The sequence below is a fragment of the Juglans regia genome, chromosome 12 (genome assembly GCF_001411555.2).
Source record: "Juglans regia cultivar Chandler chromosome 12, Walnut 2.0, whole genome shotgun sequence".
In the NCBI taxonomy this organism is placed as follows: domain Eukaryota; kingdom Viridiplantae; phylum Streptophyta; class Magnoliopsida; order Fagales; family Juglandaceae; genus Juglans; species Juglans regia.
The window spans coordinates 22,852,057-22,874,086 of record NC_049912.1 but is presented as its reverse complement, the minus strand read 5'-3'; the positions used below and the strand labels follow the sequence as shown (position 1 = coordinate 22,874,086).

Sequence of the window (22,030 nt, the reverse complement as noted above, 5' to 3'; positions counted from 1 at the left end):
GACGTGCACTTTTTTAGTCATCTTTGTTGTGATCACTATGGCCATTTTAGGCAATGCAAGGGTTGAAGCAACCAGAGTGTTATCGGAGGATTTTGCCGGTGTTAATCACCTTGTCGACGTGCATTCCACTACCTACGAGAAGGCGAAGCAGACTATGGCGTCTTGGCTCGAACGGTTGCCGTCCGGACCCAGCGATAGAGGCGCCGGTCATTAGGTCGAGTCTTGAAATTAGGTACTCTTACACAAATATTACAGCTACGATTGCACCCAAGAAAACAATGATCATATATATATATATATATATATATATATATATATATATATACTCCGTGTGTATTTTTTTTTTTCAATTTGTCTAGTCATACGTATATATGTGAGTACTATACCACACAATTGATGTAAAAGAGAAATAAAATTCATTTATTTGATTAAATTATATATGTAGGCTATCATGATCTCCTCGAGTTCTTGACTTAATTATGTTCAATAAATCTCGGTCCTTCATCTGACAGTGAAATTAATTCATGATATTACCAACTCATCAATATTCCACTATTCTCTAAAAAGAAAGAAAAGTTACTAAAGAAAGAGCCATCGCCTTAAGTAGCCAACCATAATCTTTGAAATGGCACGCGACCACCCCAAAGGAATGGCTGGAGTTCAGCCAACCTTGCTCAGGGCCGGTGGCTAGAGTTCCCCAGGAGTACTCATGCACCATGCAACCATGCATTGGGGCGTTTGGAGATCCACCTTGCACTAGCGGATTTCCTCGATCCCACGTGAGGAGGATGGCTAGAGTATCATCGGTGGACTAACTGCCACCCCCTCGCCAGGATATATATCCCAACGTTTGGATATCCACACTGCATGCATGCGAAGGGTGCGCGCAGGTGGATATATATATATATATATATATATATATATTGCCATCCTCGTGCATGGTAGTTACAAATACACCGGACCCTTGCGGGTACGTAGTACTACTGGATCTAGTTAGCGACCTTAATCATATTGTACGTGCGTGGTCGGAGATGATCTGCAAGGTGGTTTTTCGACCATCCTTGAATTGCATTGGGCGAGTCTTGACTCTTGCCACCTATATATGCGGGGGTACCGGTCGGCTAGCTATCTCAAGGTGATATATTCATCTTTTTTATTTTTAAATAAATTTTTTTTTATAAATATTTTTTAAGTGCATAGATTGTAGAATAACGAGTGATCAGCATGCATTAACAATATCATAACCTTAAATTTTAATTTATTTATGAATGAGTTAAGATTTGTTAAATATTAGGTTAAGATCAATTTGAGATCAGATTAATTAACACTTTTCCATACAGACGCGTTATTACTTCCCAATACTCTAATAACATGGTTTTTTATTTATCCTTAATTCGATCAGTTTTGTACGCATGCATGCATTAAGCTATATATATATATATATATATAAATATATATATATTTATATTATAAACTTCAAATTCAAAATTCTCTCGTGCCACAGATTAATTCTGTATAAGTACGTACCATTTGGGACTCAACCATTAATAAAGTACTACTTGACGGTCAAAAGAGAGAGAAATTAGCAACAAATATACATGAACTCCGGTCTCTAAACTAAGATCAATTAGAAAGAAAACATTTTCAGAAATTATATATATATATATATATATATATATCGGCCGCGTCCTTAATTTTCTCATTATGGGGGGAAAATTAGATTCGATTTCATACAAAATTAATTAATATTGATGTCATTAATAATCAAAGTAGATGATCAGCTAGGTACTTTTATATATGTGTAATGATCATGATAATTTTACTTACGTACGCATCATGCATGACAACAATATCTTTCTAAAAATACATGATGCAACTGAATCCATCAAGTTAATTTGTCCACATGATATTTAATTGTGACAGCTAGCTAGCTAGCTCTTTCTCATTAATGTCCTGCTGTTCATGTAACAACAGATCTAGAAATTAAGTACTATAACATGTTGCAGCAAAAGTCTAGGCATCATCAAAGCGTATATATCTTGTCATGCACGGTCCCCCCCCACCGACGAATTAATTAACTACGTGCCCAAGCCAAGGCACAAGGCTCTCTCTCTCTCTCTCCCTCCGATTGTGAATAATATAAATATATATTTATATATATATATATCATGTTTTTCTGTACTCAGTCAAGAAAATTAAGAACCAATTTTATTAAGCATGGTACGGATCATCCGTCAATTAATTAACATTAATGCTTCACAATTAATAATGGTAACTTTTTTTTTTTTTGAGAATTAATAATGGTAATTTACTGCATGGTTTAATTTATAACTTCTAGCTAGAAAGTCTCTACTTTAAACATGACTTATTATAACCTGAAAATTAAATATTTAGATGATATCAGTAGATCTCAATTGAGTTAAATTAAATACTATATATATATATATGTGTGTGTGTGTGTGTGTATATATATATATATATATATATATATATATATATGGACGTGATTTGATCTGTCGACTCAATTGAGATTAATTAGTCGAAGATCATCCGAAATAATATTTTAACGGGTTATAATAATTATAAGTCTTGATCAAAGTATATATATACATATTATATATATCTAGAGAGAGAGAGAGAGAGAGAGAGAGAGAGAGACTAACTATGGTTATCCACTTCTGACTAGGTTTATTTATGCCAAGTATATATGTGATTTTTGAAAAAGAATAATTAATTACAGCCTACAAAAATATATATAATACTACATGGAATATATATTCATAGGTCAATATACATGTACATAAATCTTGAAATTTGAGATCAGAAAAATCTTCTCGATCTGCCCTTTTAATTTCCACGGTTTTCAATTAATTCTCTCTACTTTTTTTTCCTGTGAAAAATGATCTGAACGAGGTTGATCAACAAGCTGAAAGTGGCTGCTGGGCTGATCATTTTAGAAAAACTCAATTAATGGTCATCTGGGTATGCATATAATTCTGCTAAATTTTTCTCATTTTCTGGCACCGCCCGTACGTCAGAAACAAGAACAAGATGTAGCTCGCAAACCAAGTCAATCGAGTTTTCCAAACTTTCGCCTCGACTAACAACGAAACTTATATTTATTTATATATATATATATGCGCGCGCAACCCATGCATGATATAAAATTAATCTCACGATCGAACGAATTACAACCAGCTTGGCCCATTTTAACAATTAGTTCAAATATTAATATATATTCAAACTCAATATATACTTTATATATAGTCTTAATTATTTATATATCATATTAGCATGAGTTGACAGATTCAGACATAGAAATCTATGTATCCCATTTACCAACAAAAAATCAAACTCCTGGCCAGCTCCTTGGTCAACACGTAAATCCTTGAAACCCACCAAACCCTCCCACTCAAAAGTCCTCCAAATACACAGCTACGTACAAATTAGCACTCTCGCTACCACTATAAATATGTCCACCCATCTATACTTTTGTCACACACATCCATCAGCAAGCAAACAGCACTCGCTAGCTAGCTTATATATTATATAGATTGATCATCAGTATAAATTAGAATTTTATATATAACGTCAAAACCTCGATCTGATCTCACCAACCTAGCTATTTTGATCAGGAAAGAGCGAGGTTCATACAATCCGCGTTTCTGAAGATGATGATGAATTTCAGAAAGACGAGTAGTACTTCCGGCCTTTTGATCATCTTTGTCATGATCTCTGTGGCCATCTTGATCGGCCATGGCGGCAGGGTCGAAGCAAGCAGAGTGTTAGCGGAGGCGGATTTTGCCAGTACGAATCACCTCGAGACATATTCGTCGTCTATCTATGAGAAGGCGAAACACAGCATGGCGTATTGGCTCGAAAGGCTGCCGTCCGGACCTAGCCCCAGTGGCCCTGGTCACTAGTCTATTCAATTTGTCAAAGCAAATACGTACTACACGCCATGCGTACTACGTGCACACAGAAATTAAACAAGCACAACAAGCACTATGTATTTTCCTTTTTTTTTTCCCCCTCGACGGAGGATATATATAGTACTGTAACTCTTGCGACATGGAGTTCTACGAATTAAGCAAATAAAAATGAAAAATAATCATTCATGATCTATTTAAACCAGCAAGATAGCTAATATTATTGTTTCTTATAATTCTCAGTTTTCGTTTTGTCCTTTTGTTTTGTATGCCTGCAGTACTACTGCATGCATGGACGTAAATATAACATGGCTCTCATCAGCCTTATTGTGCATCTGCGAACACGACAAATATGATTCAATCCAAATAAAAAAGGACAATACATTCGTAAGAAGTATATCTTTTCTTTACCTAATTCTTTGTTGTTGTTGTTTTTGTTTTTTTTTTTCTGTTTTAATTCAAGATGGGCAGTTTTTTTATTTTTTATTTTCACACAATTCCTGTAAATAACGTTGGTTATGTTTTCTGCATATTTTGTTTCTACAAATGAGATGAGATGAATTAAGATAAAAGTTAAAAGTTGAATAAAATATTGTTAGGATATTTTTTTTAATATTATATATTTTTATTTTGAGATTTAAAAATGTTGAATTGTTTATTTTATTTTATGTGAAAATTTGTAATAATTAAATGAGATGAGTTGAGAAATTTTATGAAAGTGAATGACATATTCGTAAATAGATTTCTATATATAAGTCTTATCTACATCATGAGATACTGGAAAATGTTTTGGTGTAATTTTACTTGACAGCACAGATCAGAATAAAAACAAATAAATTTACTACTCAAGTTTAAGACAAAGCAAATAAATGTTTCAAATCTCTGATATCTAATTAACTTCGATATCTATGGATCATATTGTTAGCAAGTATATATGTTTGCGAATATTTCATGATGATCATAGTGATAAAAGACAGAGTCATTCTACTCATCAATATTCTTAAAGCACACGCCATGTACATTTGATTTTTTTTTTTTGCTAAACTAAATGAATTATTCTATTCATCATTGATCATACACCACATTTGATAAGAGAAAAAATTAAAAAATTAAAAAATCATGTGTGAAAAAATTAAAAAATTAAAAAATCATGTGTGACGTATGGTGTAGGCCAGATGATGAGTAAAATTTTTCGAAGATATAAAAACTAAGTCTCAGACTAGTCCGGTTTATATATATATATATATGAATCATGCCACAAACAGTACTTTTAGAAAAACATGTACATATAATTTCCTGGCAAAAATGCTTGGAGTTTTAATTCACATATGGTGAGTGGTAGTACTGCTGGTAAATCAGGCATTAGCGTATATTTGTACAGAAAAAACTCGGAGAAAAATAAGTTAAAGAGTCCCGAGAAAGTTTCTTAATTGAATTATTTTGGTTAAGAAATTATTTAACATGACGCTGCTGCATGCACTACTACTTGATCTGACTTTGAATAACTATTTAGTTTGGAACAAAGAAAGTATTGCATTGCGCAAGTTTAATCGATCACTTCATCCAAATTTCCTAGTTATCTTTGACTTGATCATCACTAACACCACCAGGCCACCTTATAATCAAAGTTGGATTTCACACCCTACATTTCTTTCTTTCTTTCTCCACGTGACTTTGCCAAAATCACCCTCCGCCCGTCCAGTTGGATTATTGACTTCGATGTCACGAGGAGCATGCATATATGCAAGAACAATTTGATAAATTATTCAAAGTCTTCCAAACTTTAATTGGAGTAATTGATCATCAACATACTAAAACGCTTAATTAGTAGGCATAGAAATATATATACCTGTTGTGTATGGGCTGACGTGGTAGTGCCATGTCAATGCTGACATGGCGTGCCACTTAGTATAAGAACAATTAATACACCAACGACATAGGATGGTGCCACATTGATCGACAGGTTAGAGTTGATCGGGTAGACATGGCATACCACGTCAGCCTATGTTCAGAAATTATGGACCATATATTTATGCTGATCCATTGGCATATATATAAATTAAACTAAGAAAAATCTTATTTATCATCTTTACACATCATAAATTATATTTTTATTTATTTATTTTGTTCTCTTATCAAATATGTGGTGTATGAATAATAAGTAGAAGAATTCAATTAATTTTAAAAAAATAAAATCAAAAACATGTTTAAAAAAATTAAAAAGATAAAAATAAATAAAAATAAATATAATATGCTATACGTGAAGATGACTAGGAGAAAGTAATCATAAACTAAAGCCTCGTAACGTGAAATGACCAGCACGTAGGACCCTCCACCTATACTTCGATCATGGATGACATTTACATGAACACGTACGAAATCCCAACTTAAGATCAAATTAAAATATTCAAACATATATATAAAACTGGAGTTGACAGATTCATAACTAGGAATATTAAATGGTCAATGACTCCCTTTACCCAGCAAAATCCAAACGTCTTGGTCAACACGCAAGTAGAAGCGCTGGTACAACGTCCATGAACTCATCTACCACTATAAATACTGCATCCACCCTTTTATACTTTTTGTCAAACACATCCACAAGCACACAAACACGTACCCAGCTCTCCTTGTACTCTTCAAAGAAGATAACAAAACCTCTCACTGATCTCTCTCACCAACTTCCTAATATATTTTTAGCAAAAGAAACAGAAGTTTATAGATCGAATTCTAGGCGCTAATTCTGATCAAGATCATGAATTCCAGAAAGGCGAGTACCCTTTTGATCATCTTTGTCATGATCTCTGTGGCCATCTTGAGCCTTACCGGCGGCGGGGTGGAAGCAAGCAGAGTGTTACCGGAGGATTTCGCCAGTGCTAATCACCTCGATACACCTTCGTCTATCTACGAGAAGGCGAAGCACACCATGGCGTATTGGTTCGAACGGTTGCCGTCCGGACCTAGCCCCAGTGGCCCTGGTCACTAATCAACGTACTCAAATCGTGAAAGGCCGTCTTTACACAAGTTATAGATATATATACAGTGCATATACGCGGTACGGTTATACACAAGATCAAATTAGCAAGCATTATAAACTTTTTTTTTCGTGTTTCTTTTATTTTTTTTGTTTCTTTATTTTCTTCCCTCGAAGTAGTGGGGGAAGATCATATATTCATGTAACTTTACGACACAAATGGAAATGAAAAATAATTATTCATTTATTTAATCTAGTTACTTATATATATATATATATTGTTTCTGATTCCCGTTTTTGTTGTCTCTGTATTTTTTTTTTTTTTTGCGCGAATCCATGGACGTTAATTTGCATGATCGTCAAACTACTGAGGCTCATGATCAATCTTAAACATGAATGAACGTGACAAAAAAGACATTGAACAGTACGATAAATGGGATTCATCAAAATAAAAGAAAAAACAACATATGTATATGTTGAGAATTAAATACATAATAATATAATAAAAGTTACAATGAAATTAATATTCAAACGAAACCAGTTTGGACTCCTCTTAAGTTTACTCCTCCAAGATATAACAGTCCAATTGATCGTCGTATGACTCAAGCCTACTCTACACAAGTGATTGAGTCTAAAGCTCCACTCAAAATAACATCTCTATTTTATCTGAAAATACTCTCTAAATTATTTAGGTAGAACCCTTTTTTTTAATCTCTCTAGAGATTCTCTATATTATACAGATAAAACAACACCACATGACTAAAAATAATAATAATAGACTATAGACAGATGCCAACCTCCATCCAAATTTAAACAATTCAAAATACACCAAGAGCCGGCACATTCATTCATGAAAAAAGATAGACTCGGTAATAGTGCAATGAATGAGGAATTAAAAGGACAAAATTAATGAAAAGGTCATTAACGTTTTTTTTTTTTAAAAGAAACGGCACACTCATTCATTACCAACTAAAAAGAAAAAAACCGACAGCAGAAGTTTATAGGACCATTAACTAAGAGCGGTAAGAAATTAGTTGATAAAAATAAAGAAGAAAAAGTTCAAACGTTAAAAAAAAGGGTACAGACGTTAATGGCCTCTTAAAAATAAATTAACGTTGGTAATGAACGTCTCAGAAAAGAAACGTTATTGATAAAAACTATTTATTAAAAATACCAACAGTATATATATATATATATATATAAATGCATGTATAAGTACTTTGGGTGCGTATCTCGCGAATGCAAGCTGCATGAGAACAATATATTTTACAACGTACCGTTAAAGCAGTAAGGTCTCTGTCCATGTACGTGGTAATATTTAATTAATGCATAGTCATGATATTGAACTCTCTGATCTGATCTGATCTGATCTGATCTCTCTCCATTAATCCTCATAAAAGTTACCCTAAAAGGCATGCAGATACAACCAATCAAGCATCGCTTACCTATTTACAACCTCAGCTAATAAAGTCCGAGGCATTCTAAAAACATGCATTTCTAATCATGCATCATGCATGTACAGGACCACATGTTACAGCCAAATAAACACTTTAGAGAGAGAGAGAGAGAGTACTTCCTATAAAACATTGACATATTTGTACATATCTAAATACCATCTTAAAACTAAGAAAATTAAGCCAATATCTTCAAATCAGTTCCTCGTGTGTTGATTTTATCTGAGGCTACGTCTTCTATTATACATATTTTCTCTAATGATATATATACCTTTACTAATTTTTTTCCGGAAGAAGAGATGAACAATGCCTAATGCAGAAAATTTAGCGCACAAAGGCAACTAGCTAGATAAATAAAAGCCAATCAGCACTGGCCATAATATTTTCAGAAAGAAAACAGAGCAGGAAGAAACAGGTGAGTGAAAGCTCAAACCCCAATCAAACAAAGTATCATCATTTCTTGACTCTACCTGAATTAGTTTACCAGATATTAGCCATTGATAAATATATTTGTAGTAATAGAGTACGTTAGCGTCACTCATTCTTTTCAAAAAAATTGAATAAATATGAAATTTATATAAAAAAAATTAAATTTTTAATAATGAATCCAACTATTTTATAAAATCAATGCACGATGCTTACACGACAGAATTGTATTTATCATTAATAATGTTTCCACTAAGAATTAAAAATTCCAAACCTGGAATAGGAAACAACGATCGGCGGTTTTTTCTCTTGTTTTATTTATTTATTTTAAAATCTTCCACAGGTTTTGACCACAGTGGCATGCAGCTGGCAAATTGGGGAATTAGTCCTGAGAAAAACAATAGCCAACGAACAAACCAATGCTACTGTAAAAAAAAAATGCCTATGAACAGTATTGGGAAAATCGATGGCCCTGGTTCCGTAAGTTCCTTTTCGTAGCAAGACAAGTAATCAATATTTCTTGATCTTTGACTTAATTAACAGAGCACTCAAAATCAAACTTAGGGTTTACACGCTACTCTTTGCTCACTTGACTAATCAAGGAAAGAAAATATTCATCATTTGAATGTATTGATACACCAAACCATATAATAATCTAATTAAAAAGGTTTATATATATATATCAATTAGCCTAAAATATATTTAATTTTTGATTTTTTTTAATCTCAACTAATCTCATATCATATCATATCAACTAATTATTATAAATTTTTTTAATTTTTAAATAAAAATAATATTAAAAAAATATTTTATTTAATTTTTTACTTCTATCTAATCTCATTTCAACGGAAAGAATATATGTCATAATAAATTAGGTATTCACACGTAACTTGTAAGCTGTGGGAGGTACACCAAAATAACTCTCCAACTGGATCAATGTCCAAACATGCGGTGGATATATTTCCCAGGCTTTGAAACATTCAGTCCTTGAAATCCACGTACACACGTGAATATCCGTGAGCCTGCACAACCAAGTTGACCCTAGCTACTTTATAAAATATGAGAAAAGTTATTTTTGCCGCCTCAATGGTGGTCTCAAGTGTATTGCTCAGGAATTTTTTTTTTTTTAATTTTATTTAGTGATTAAAAAAATAATTTTAAATGTAATGATAATTTTTTTTTAAATATTTTTAAAAAAAATTAAAAAGCACAATCTGCCAACTTGATCAGGCTACTTTGGTAGCCTGACTCTTATAATATTTCAACCTCTACATATGACTAAGTCAAAAGTCCTTGGCCAACACGTAAGCGCGCTCGATTCACAAAAAAAGTCCATCAAGGCTCCTCCAAGCTGAACGAACCACCCTACAGATTCTACGAATATATAATACTCTTCCTTCACCTTCATATTTTTCTCATACCCATACTGCAATATACACACAAGCAACCGAAGCTAGCTAGCTTAGCTCTGCTCTTCTCAAACAATACAAATTTTCTTTACTTCTTTCTTTGATCGTCAGGAAATTTCAACGATGAGTTTTTTCCGAAAGAATAGTTGTACCATTTTGATGATGGTCGTCGTGTTGGTGGCCATCATGTGCCAGTACTCAAGGGTCGAGGCAACCAGAGTACTACTGTTAAATGATCAAGATTCTGAGGTCCAGGTATACTCAAGTGCCGGCCTTTACGAGAAGGCAAAACACACCATGGATTATTGGCTCCAACGGTTGCCGTCAGGACCTAGTCCTAGCGGCCCGGGTCACTAGTTCTTCTACTACTTCGTTAATGGCCTTTGTACGTGAAATTCCTTGCACAACTTAATTAGTTACAGAGGCCGCGGTTACACCCAAAAAAACACAAGCAGCTCATGATCATGCGCGCGTACTAGTGACTGTGACACTCATCATGTGTAGGAGACATATATATATGCAAATATATATCGTAAATGAAAATAAAATTTCTTTGATGATCATATGATATTGATAATGATCAGTACTGGCTATTTTTTTTTTTTTTTAAATTTCATTGGAACTGATCCTTTGTCGTGTTGATAATATTAGAGAAGTATGATCATACTGGGTTGAAATGATGATTAATTGCTGTTTAATCATGATCATCTGTCTTTTTATTTATCATTTTTGCAACCATATATATTTGTTGTTATATATATAATATAATCATTGGTATATATTAATCACGTCTCGCCCACGTAAAAATAATATATATATATATATATATATATATATATATTGATTGTAAAGAAGAGATTGAGGTACGGTACACATGATGATAAGTCACTAATTACCCGATGAGATCAAGCTAATTAATTTCTTAAGCTTTTCGATTCACATGATGATGTCAGTATATCGAAAATTTGCTTGAAAACCTTCTACATGATGTTCATTTATGGGGCATGTAAGCTATTCTCTAAATCAAATCCAAATATATATTCGACTGATAATATATATCATGACGCGCGTTCGATCTAACCATATTATATATATATAAATATATATATAATACATATATAATAGGTCCGTGTCATGCAAATTAAAGTGAATAAATTATAAAATGCTGAATTAAGTTAATCTCTCTTTGTTTTGAGCTGGTGGGGATCATGCATTATAAACATGACTTAGGAGGTTTACAAAGACATTTTGGATGGAAATTAAATATATATACCTACCATGCATATTATCATGCATTCGTTGAAGAGATTCCTTGCATATTAGATATATGTAGCAAAACGTGGCCATGGCATTTTGATCCTAGCCTACAACACATTCAAGATCACATGCAAACTAGTCATGCCGCAGTCCATGCCAACTTTTCAAACTTTGAACATAAATGAATTATAATTAAGTACGTGTGACACCCAAAATAAAATTGGACTTACACTATTTACTCATGTTGAACACTCTTGACACAAATAACCAAGCTAGCAGTAGATCATGATACGTCGTCGTATATTTTCAAACCTGGAATTCCATGCATGCATCCCCTTTTCTCATGAGAACAAATGTACATGCGTACGTGGCCCCTTAATTTTCTTTCCGCCGTCTGCATTAAGTAATACTGATCGATCTTTATATAACAACACCTAATTAGTCAACACGTAGCCTCAAAAGCCCACAAAACATCAAGTGACCTAGAAGACTACTGCTACAACTCTTTCACTATAAGATCATCCATCCCTAGCTAGCTCCATTCTTTCTCATGCATACACAACCACCAGCACTCAATTAAAGCTCCTACTTAATTTTTGCATTTAATTTCCTCAGTTAATTCAGGAGCACCAATTTCACAGATGAATTTTCGTTCCTTTTTGTTCATTTTTGTCATCACCAGCCCGGTGGCAATGATCTTGATCAGCTGCGCAACGGAGTCGAGGCAGCCAGGCTATTATATGACGATTTTTCCAATATTGTACAGTATTTATTATAGATTGTGATATTAAATATGTGAGTTTATTAAATGTGGGTTATGATTTATTTTTGTAAACCACTATCACAAAGAAATGTGTTGGTTCAAATGAAAGAGTAGAAGTTTGAAACTCCACAATGCCAGTTTTGCAATTCCATCGGACCATTTCCGTTGCAAAGAGTTTTTTAATATTGCAGTGAATTTTTCTGTTGCAAAATGTAAAACAATCGCTGCAAAAGACTAGTTTTGAAAGTCCGCAGTAACATCAAAATCGCTAAAATTAAAGACTTTTTGCTACGATTTCATTTTTATCAAACACAAAATTGCTACAAAAGACTATTTTTCTTGTGTGAAGTGAAGTATTGGATTTGGATATACACAATAATTGGGCCGGCCAAGCCTTGCATATGGGCCAAACAGTCACAACACTTACACATGGGCCGAATATGCACTTTGATAGGGTGCAATGCTTTAAAAATCAATTTAATTGAAAAGTGAAACACCTTGTGGTCATCACCAGTGTTCTCATTTCCCCAAGGGAGGGCATACACTTTTGTCTGTAAGTGAAACATCATGACTTTTAAACCAATAACAACCACTTGAAAAGTTACAAGTTAAGAGTTGTGATCTTTTACATGGGTGCCACTTCATTCTCTATAAATAGAGGACGTGACCCACGAATTTTAACATTTCATTCTCCCATATTTTCAGTCACTTACACAATTTTGTAGAGAAACTTCAAAATTACTATTTGCAGTTGGTGACTTTGTTGTATCCTGGAGGTGAATTACTTATAACCCGATAGTAAACTCTTTCGAGTGGGGCAATTATCACCTTAAAGATAGATAATGTACTACACGTCTCAAAGTCGTATTTATTTTTTCAGATTATTGTATCCGCATAATTTTCTTCAACATATTGATAGTCCCGAGATCACAAACTCGTTAGTCCACCAAAAGGCAAAGTACACCATGGCCGGACTTTGGCCGGAACGATTGCATGAGGGGCCTAGTCATCATGGTGGCGGGATCAACTAATTCTTAATCTGCATGAAGTTGTAAAAGAACTTAATTACAGAAGTCAACCAGAAGCACTTTGTGAGTCCAATAAAAACAAGAGAGGAATTGAAGGACATGATCAATACCATCTTTCAGATTTAGAGTTAATTACAGAAAAAATTATATTTTCAAATTGGTGTGTAAAATACACTAAATAAAATGCTTACATAACATACTTTGATTTGAAAATTAAATTTTAAAATTTAAATCTTATAAATCAAATCTTACCATTTAAGCAATCATCATGTACTGGATGGTGTGCTCTTAATTATAATATACACGCAATCTCCTTTTGGCTTGTTTTTTTCCGTACATTAGAGATTTACTTGACTACTTCAAATTATCAAGTCATTGCCTAGTAATTTTAGTCATTTCTTAATGCACCAGCACTTTTTAATTCTATATATAATTGGTTTTTTATTATTCTTTTCCCATATATACTTGCAATAGCTAGCTAAACGGGAGTTATTCAGGGACGTGTAAATTGTCGTGCTTTTGAATATTGTAATTGAGGGATTCTACTCATCATCTCACACCACACACTTTACATATTTTAATATTATTTTTTTAATTTTTATATTTTATATTTTACTTTATTCTTGTTAAACTAATTGAGTTGTTCTACTTATCATCCATACACCACATATTTGTTATAGGAAAAATGAAAAAAAAAAATTAAAATATGTAGTGTGTGGGGATGATAAGTACAATTATTCATAGTATATATGAGTCCTGCAGAACGGGATACGGGGTTGGAGTTTCAAAACAAAATTAGAAAAAGAAAAATTCTTCTTATTAGTCACTATTCACTTTCTCACACCCCACACGCTATGAAAAAAAGAAAAAAAAAAAGGCTGTCAAGTTTGGAGTGTAGGGATGAATAGTACGTGGCTGATGTATAGCATTCCAGATATAGGAAATACTCTTTTTCATTTGTAAAAAGTTATTAAACAAAACTCTTATTTTTAGCATTTTTAACTCTGAAATTTGTCCACGTCAAGGTGAAATTGGCATTTATCCCCTCTTCTCATAAAAAAATATTCGGGGGTTGCAATTGATCTTATACCCTAATTTAACTCCTTATAAAAAATCTCTCGAACCCCACCCCCTCCCAAAAGAAAAAATCAACTTCTGTGAATTTTCAAATACCACTCAAACGTGATAGTTATGAATAATGTTAGATATAGTCATAATATTAAATATAGTCATAGAATGTGTAAATCCGCACACTCATTTTAAAAAAAAAGTAGAGTTTACTGTAAACAAATAAATAATTTTTTCATTTAAGTTTCAAATTTATACATTTTTTTTTTTAAGAGAATGCATAAAACTTGCGGTCTTCAAAATTACAAATATTATATAGGGTTGTAGATTAATTAATGCAGTTAAAATGGACGGAGTGGCCATGCAGCCGCATGACGTGCCCCGGCCCTGCTGAACCCAAATTTGGAGTTTGGGCTGAAGGTTTTAGCTTATAAGGAGACATATATAGTATAGTAAATAGTTGCTGGGTGGGGCTGTTGTTTAACTTTTAAGGCCTCGACCTAAGCTAATTTACTCTTGTTTTTTTCTTTTTTTCTTTTACAGAATTACCTTTTTGCTCTTTATTTCTCTACTTTTTCCTTTCCTTTTGAAAGACAATTCAGAGTACTCGATCGAATCTAAGAGCTTAAAGAAGATCACATCGCAAGCAACTAGGACTTGTTTAGATTCAGAAATGAATTAAGATGGGTTAAGATAATTTGTGAATAGTAGAATAAAAATTAAATTATTTATTATATTTTGTGTGGAAATTTAAAAAAATTGTTTTAAAATTTAAAAAAGTTGAATTGTTTATTATATTTTGTATGAAAATTTAAAAAAATTATAATGATAAGATGAGATGAATTGAGATAGATTACGAATACAAACGAGATGTAAGTTGTAAAATGCCTACAACAGCACGAAAATAGGGAAAACAGAATTTTCTGTCGGAAAGATGCACGAAAATATACTTACCCAGTACATTGCCAAAACTAGCTTGCCGAAAACCAGAGCCCAAAGCTTTTGCTGGAGCCACTAGTTTTACTCAATCTTTGTTGACATCATGATCATGAGTTAGGCGCAAAATGCTGTTAATGTTGTACATATATCATATTCGTATAACCTAGTGGGGATGGCTTAGATTTGATTACCAAATACATATATATATATATATATATATATATATATATTCCCTCATCACCGTTACAAACTCTCTACTTATAATTGGGCCAATCTTCTTCATTTTGTATATGAACATCAACCCATGGATTGTTGCACAATTTCAACAGGGACCAATTAATTTGAAATAAGATTGAATTAATCCAATAACCAATACAATAATTTCCCAAAAACCAACATATTTGGGCAAGATTAAAGATTTTAAACTTCAAATTTGGTTTCAAGGAAAAAGAGATCAATCTTCGTAGATAAATTAAGCCAGAGCAAACTGGTATAAAAAAAATGAGACGTGTATACGTACTAACAACTGAGATTATCACCAGGAGCAATCCCAAGTAGATCGCAATACTTGATGTAATACCCAGTACGAGATTGGACTGCACTAGGGTTTCTACCGTTGCATTCAATTGCACCGTTAATGGCTTGAATTGTTGCACCGAATCCTCCTTGACTTAGTCTTTGGTGTACATTGGTCATCCAAAACCACAAGGCGGTTTTAAAAGAAATAATAGGGTCTGTCGCCACAAGTTCAGGAGAGTTTAATATGTCGATTCCAATGTCACTTCCAGCTGCTCCATAATTATAATTCCAAGTTAACTGAAGTGGTCCACGGCCATAGTATTTCTTGTTAGATTTACATGGATATAGTGTGTTGGTCTTGTCACAGTAGTCCAGCGAAGCACCATCTATCTCTTCTATATAGCACAAAGCTGCTCAAAGACAAACAGTTTACTTCAATTTTCAGGTTCATGTGGTTCTCTTTACATGAATGTACGCATGCAATAAGCTCAATAACCGACTAAGAATGCTACAAATTAAGCTGATGTATGCCTAGCTATGATCAACGACACATGAAATTAATCAGATATAGATATGTTCTGTTGCATATTTAATTAAGGTTGTTTCAGTAAGTAGGATATGTACATAATTATATTTAAAGATCAGAGAGGGGGAGTAAGATCTTACATCCAGTCTCATGTGCAACATTGGCGAAGAAAGCTGCAACCGCACGCTTGGAATCATAAACAGAACCAGCGGCGAACTGCTTATACGCGCTAACAGCATCAAGAAAGGCTGCTCTAGTATAGAAGCTCTTCCCTGGACAGCCTCCAGTACTGGTCTCATTAAGTATCCCATTAAAGAAATCATCCGTCACAAAATCAGCCACCGAAACATCGATAGAGCTTCCAAAGAAGGGCAGACAGTAATATGTCTGGGCAAATGATGAAGTATTAGTACAGGGGCCTTCTTTGCACCCCACTCCACAATATGCCTCGGTCGTACCGCAATACCCGAATTGGCTGCAGCATAAGTTTGGCGGACAACCACAGTTTTGACCCTTCACATGAGTGCTTGCAGCTAAGATTCCAAGTAGAATAAGGGTTAGTAAATCTTGCCTTGCACTAAAACCTGCCATTTTAGGTGGGTATCTTGCTCTATTTTCCATTTTCCTTCTCTTCTTCTTTGACTGAAAAAAAAAAATGGAGAAGAAGAACGGGTGTCTATGGAGATGGCTTAGGAAGAGGAAGTCTCGTTGAACGACCTGAGAAATTGCAGAGGAAGCGTAAATGGCGGGTCATTGACTAGACTTGGACTTTTCAAAAGAAGTACGAGCTGGACTTTGCTTGATTGATTATGGATGAGGATGTGTGTTATAATTGAGATCGACTTTTGTGCCTTTTCTGCATATTATATATATATATATAAATTATTTCTATACGTTTAAATAGATAATTTTTGCGTAAGCTTTGCAACAGTTTTGTGGCTTCCGTGCATATGTAGTAACAGTTCAATGATCTTCAGACTAACGTATTATAAGCGTTACCCTGTTGCACACGGTGACACTTGCGATTTTGTTTGGATCTTTGAAATGCATCTGATCTCTCTATATATAATTGGCCCCTTGTAGTTCAGATGCTCCTAACTTAGAAAAAGTATATTTATAATCGTGAAGAGTAAAGGCATCGCATAATTTTTTTTTAAAAAAAGTAAATAAATATGAAATTTATATAAAAAAAAATTAAAATTTTAATAAAAAATTTCAATTTTTTTTTAAATAACTGTATAAATCTTACACATTTTAGGACTATAGATAATATAACTACCGAACCTATAGTCTGACTATTAATCACGATTGACTGCCACATATCGATCGACTGTAAATATAAAACTGGTCATTATCAAATGATGATCATGTGCAATAACTACGTATTATTTTAAAAAATTATCATTGCTTATAAATATTACGGAATTCTGAGACATATATATAATTTTTTATAAGTAATTTACAGTTCCATATTATAATTAATTAATATAAAAATACCACTTTATTAAAATTACATAGTTGCCCGCCGTTTGCACCTAAAATTATATAGTACAATTGATTTGCAAAGAAAAATTAAATTGCATTAGTAGTACTGAACTAACTTCAATCAAGTAGTTGCCCGTCTTTATCTATTTAGTTAGTTAGAGGGAGACACAAAGGGATCCCGATCCCACAAACTGACGTGTAACTTTCACGTCCATTAAAATTTTTTCTCTCCCTCTCCCTCTCCCTCTCCGGCACCCCACTCTCCCTCCCTTTCCACTATTGCAAACCAGCGTTCCCGTCCCCAGCAAATAGCCGACTTCGTTCGTCGGAGCCAGTCCCAGCAAACCACTAACGTCGTCTCTCCGCTCCCATTCCTTGTTGACGCTACGAACAGTTTTTTTTTTCCACCATTTCTCTCTTCCCCCTCCCTTTCAATGATCTTTTTTTGCAATTTCTTTCAGTTTCTCGACAACCAGACATAGAACAAGTTGCAAATTCATTATTTTCCTTTCATTTTCTTAACAGCCAAACAAAGAGAGATTCATACCTGGCAGTTCCTTCCATTTCCTTTCAACTCCTTTCATTTTCTCAACAATCAAACAGAGATTCATACCTGACAGTAGAGGGCTGTCGGCGACGTCGTCTAGCTATCTGGGGGGCTCCGGGAAAGGCAAGTGGGGGGAGGGGTACTGGGCGCAGGGTGAAGTGGGAGAGAGAGAGAGAGAGAGAGAGAGAGTGGAGGGGAGACTGGAGAGGGGCACGGGCGGGAAAAAAGAAAAAGAAAAAAAGGAGAGGCACGGGAAAGAGGGGGAGAGAAGGAGATGAAAAAAAAAAAGATGGCGAAATTTCTTTATATCTATAATTTTTTCATTTATTTATGAGTCTCCATGAATCATTGAATACAGAGTCGTTGGAGATAGCTCTGTCCAATATTCAACCTTGTTCCTAGTACTAGGCTAACTAGCAATTGGCACCAGCTTCGACAGCTTTATCTCTTTTTATTTCAAACATAAGAGGGAAAAAAAACGTAATTAATAAATGGTGATAACAAAATACATGAGATCCCTGATCCTAGCAAGACAGATTATCGCCGGGTGCAACACCAAATTGTTGACAATATTGAGTGTATTTGTCGATACGGGACTGAACCTTCTCAGGTTCTTTACCGTTACATTCAACATCACCATTAATGGCATTGATGGTTGCTCCAAACCCCTGGCTCACATATTGTTGAACACTGGTCTTCCAATACCATAAGGCAGCCTTAAAAGACACAACTGCGTCTGTAGCAACAGTTTCAGGAGAGTTTAATCCATCAAATCCATTGTTACTTCCAGCCTGAGCGTAGTTGTAATTCCAGGTTAGTTGGAGTGGTCCTCGGCCGTAGTAACGCTTGCTAGGGTTGCATGGATATTGGGGGTAGTCTGTGTTGCAGTAATTCTGCGTGGCAGGAACATCCCTTTCTTCTATATAGCAGAAACCTATTATGTTCAACAACAACAAAAAAAATTTGTTTAAATTCATAGGTCAGTTATTTTCACTGTAATACACCCCATTTCCTAATCTGTATCTTTATAATTTAACTACATGAAAATCATGCATTTTTTACAAATTATTTGTAATGATAATGAGTATTTATTATAAAAATAGACTATTTTTAACAGAAAATAATCATTTTTATAATAAATGAGCAATTTTATTAAAACATGATGACGTCACAAGATCATCAAACAACATATATATCACATACAAAGATGCATTCTAGCTTGCAATTAGTAAATGGCCAGACTTATAAGTTTCAGTTCTTGATCTAAATTTGGGTTTGCTGATGCTGCTAAACATTTGATCCAAAAATTCAAGTACCTTGATGAGTTTGATTCTCGAACTTTCGATTTGCCATGAAAATATGTATATGTATGTATGTATATGTGTGTGTGCATGTACTTGATAATGAAGTTCTAGAGAAAATTGAGATCTTACTTCCTGTCTCATGTGTGGCATGGGCGAAAAAAGCAGCGATCTCACGCTTAGAATCATCGACAGACCCAACCCTGCCAAACTGTTCATAAGAATTAAGGGCATTAATGAATGCAGCTCTTGTGTAGAAGCTCTTCCCCGGACACTCTGCAGCGGCCTGATTAAGTATCCCATTAAAGAAAGCCTCCGTCACAATATCAGGTACCGAGACATCATTAGGGCCGTTGCAGGGGCCTTCTTTGCAACCCACTCCACAAAAATCCTCGCTCTTACCGCAATAGCCGTATTGGCTGCAACATTCATCTGCTGCACAGCCACATGAGCCCTGACCCTTCACATACCCAGGCACCGCTCCGGCTAAGAATATTCCGACCAGAACAAGGGTTAGTAGATTTTTCTTTGAACTAAAAGCAGCCATCTTGGGTGGTGTTTGATCAGGTGAAAGATAAAATGTGTTGAGAGTAAAAGTGAGGTCGATTGGTTGATATTTATAGAGTAGCTGGCACATGTAAAGAGGCGGCTACGAAATTACGAATAGCTTTAACGAGTTACGAAACTTCTTTGCACCTGCGAAATTGTAGAGAGAGCGGGTCTTTGTAAGACTTTTGACTTGTCAACACCGTAAACTGGCCTTTGTCGGTCGATGAATAATTACGGTAACGTGTGCAATCCGCCATTTTTTTTTTATGAGCAATGTTATGTACGCATGTCTAAATCTAATTAATTTTCTCTTTAAATTTTTTTAAAATTATAATAATTTTTTTATTAAATTGATATTTTTTTTTATTTAATGAAGAATTTACATATACAGTATTTAGAAATTGCAAATAGATTTTTATTTTTATTTTTCTTATTTCTCGAACTGAACTGTAGAATGTACCCGTAAATCTTACGTTTATATAATGATATAATTTAATTTAATACTTTAGACTTATTTTATAAAAAAAAAAAATTATAATCGGTGGATCATATTAATTAACAACTTTACGCGGCTTCTTTAAGCTCCCGAAGTCAAAGAAGAAATTTAAAAACACCTCGTAGTCGTAGTTGGACTTTCATTTACGTCATTATTTCTAAAGTACAAAAAAATAAAAAAGAGAATGGAAACTAGAAATTAAAGAATGTTAACTAATTTAAATATAAAAAATTTACTCAGCAGTCTTATACTACACATCTATTTATAAATTTTTATTTTTTATTTTTCCCAATAAATATGCGATTTAAGACTAAAAACTCTTCAAATAAATCCGCAAGATTGCGTGGGCATTCCAACCTCCCCAAGTTTCCAAAATCCAAACCCCATTTATTGGACATTCAATGGGGGTAAGAGCCCAATTGCATTTTAGATGGATTTGGTTTTGGGCTTTATCGACCCAAACTGGACTCAATTTTTTTAAGTAAATTACTGAATATTCCTAATCTGAACCAAAAAAAAAAAAATCTTACTTTTCTATTTCTATTATCTACCATCTCTATTATAATACGAAAGATACTATAGACACAAAGAAATTCCACACACTGATGTGGTGCCGTGTCTCTCTTTTCTTTTTTTTCCTCCCGTGCGTCTCCCCTCCCTTTCTCCCCCTCTCCCTCTCTGCCTCCACCTCCGCCTCCCTGTGGTGGCTATGGTGGTCGGGGACCACCTCAGGGCCAGCAGAATCCGCTGGCGGTCCAAGCGGTACCATCCAGCGGGAGGATGGCAGCTCCCATGCAGAGAGCGAAAGGGAGAGGAGGGGAGGAGAGAAGCACGGAAGAGGCGTTGTCGTGAGGGAAAGGGAGACGATTGCGGCTTCTACCGGCCTTGAGGTGGTCCCCGGCCACTATGACGGCAACGGAAAGGGCAGAGGCGGCAGAGACGCACAAGAAGGGGGAAAAAAGAAAGAAAAAAAACGTTGATAGACGTGGCACACTCACAGTGTGCCACATCAGTGTGTGAGATCCCTTTGTGTTTGTAGCAACTCCCTTACAATATTATTATTGTTGGGCAGTGCTGACAAGGGCGATTCTAGCCAAATCCATGAGCTCAGTTAAGAAATGAGTCCCGAAAACAGGACAGAGACCATTGTGCAATACAAGAAGATCGGATAAGTGATCCAAAGGCTCGTATTGTGGAGATGATTAGAGCAAACCTGGAGGAGGGTAGTCATCCCCCTTTTGCTCATAAGAGCCCCCATCATGAAAAACATGCCAACAGGCCTACAAGAAGGATCTGCTCTTGTCAGAAGGGTTTCATCAAGAACCCCAGGAGGCGTGTTGCATTAAATGCACCAAAACGC

The 22,030-nt window shown here is 34.6% G+C and overlaps 1 pseudogene; it reads right to left on the bottom strand.

Moving 5' to 3' along the window:
- Positions 1-15,566: 15,566 nt before the first annotated feature.
- On the bottom strand, positions 15,567-20,228 carry LOC108980869 (annotated as a pseudogene).
- Positions 20,229-22,030: the final 1,802 nt, after the last annotated feature.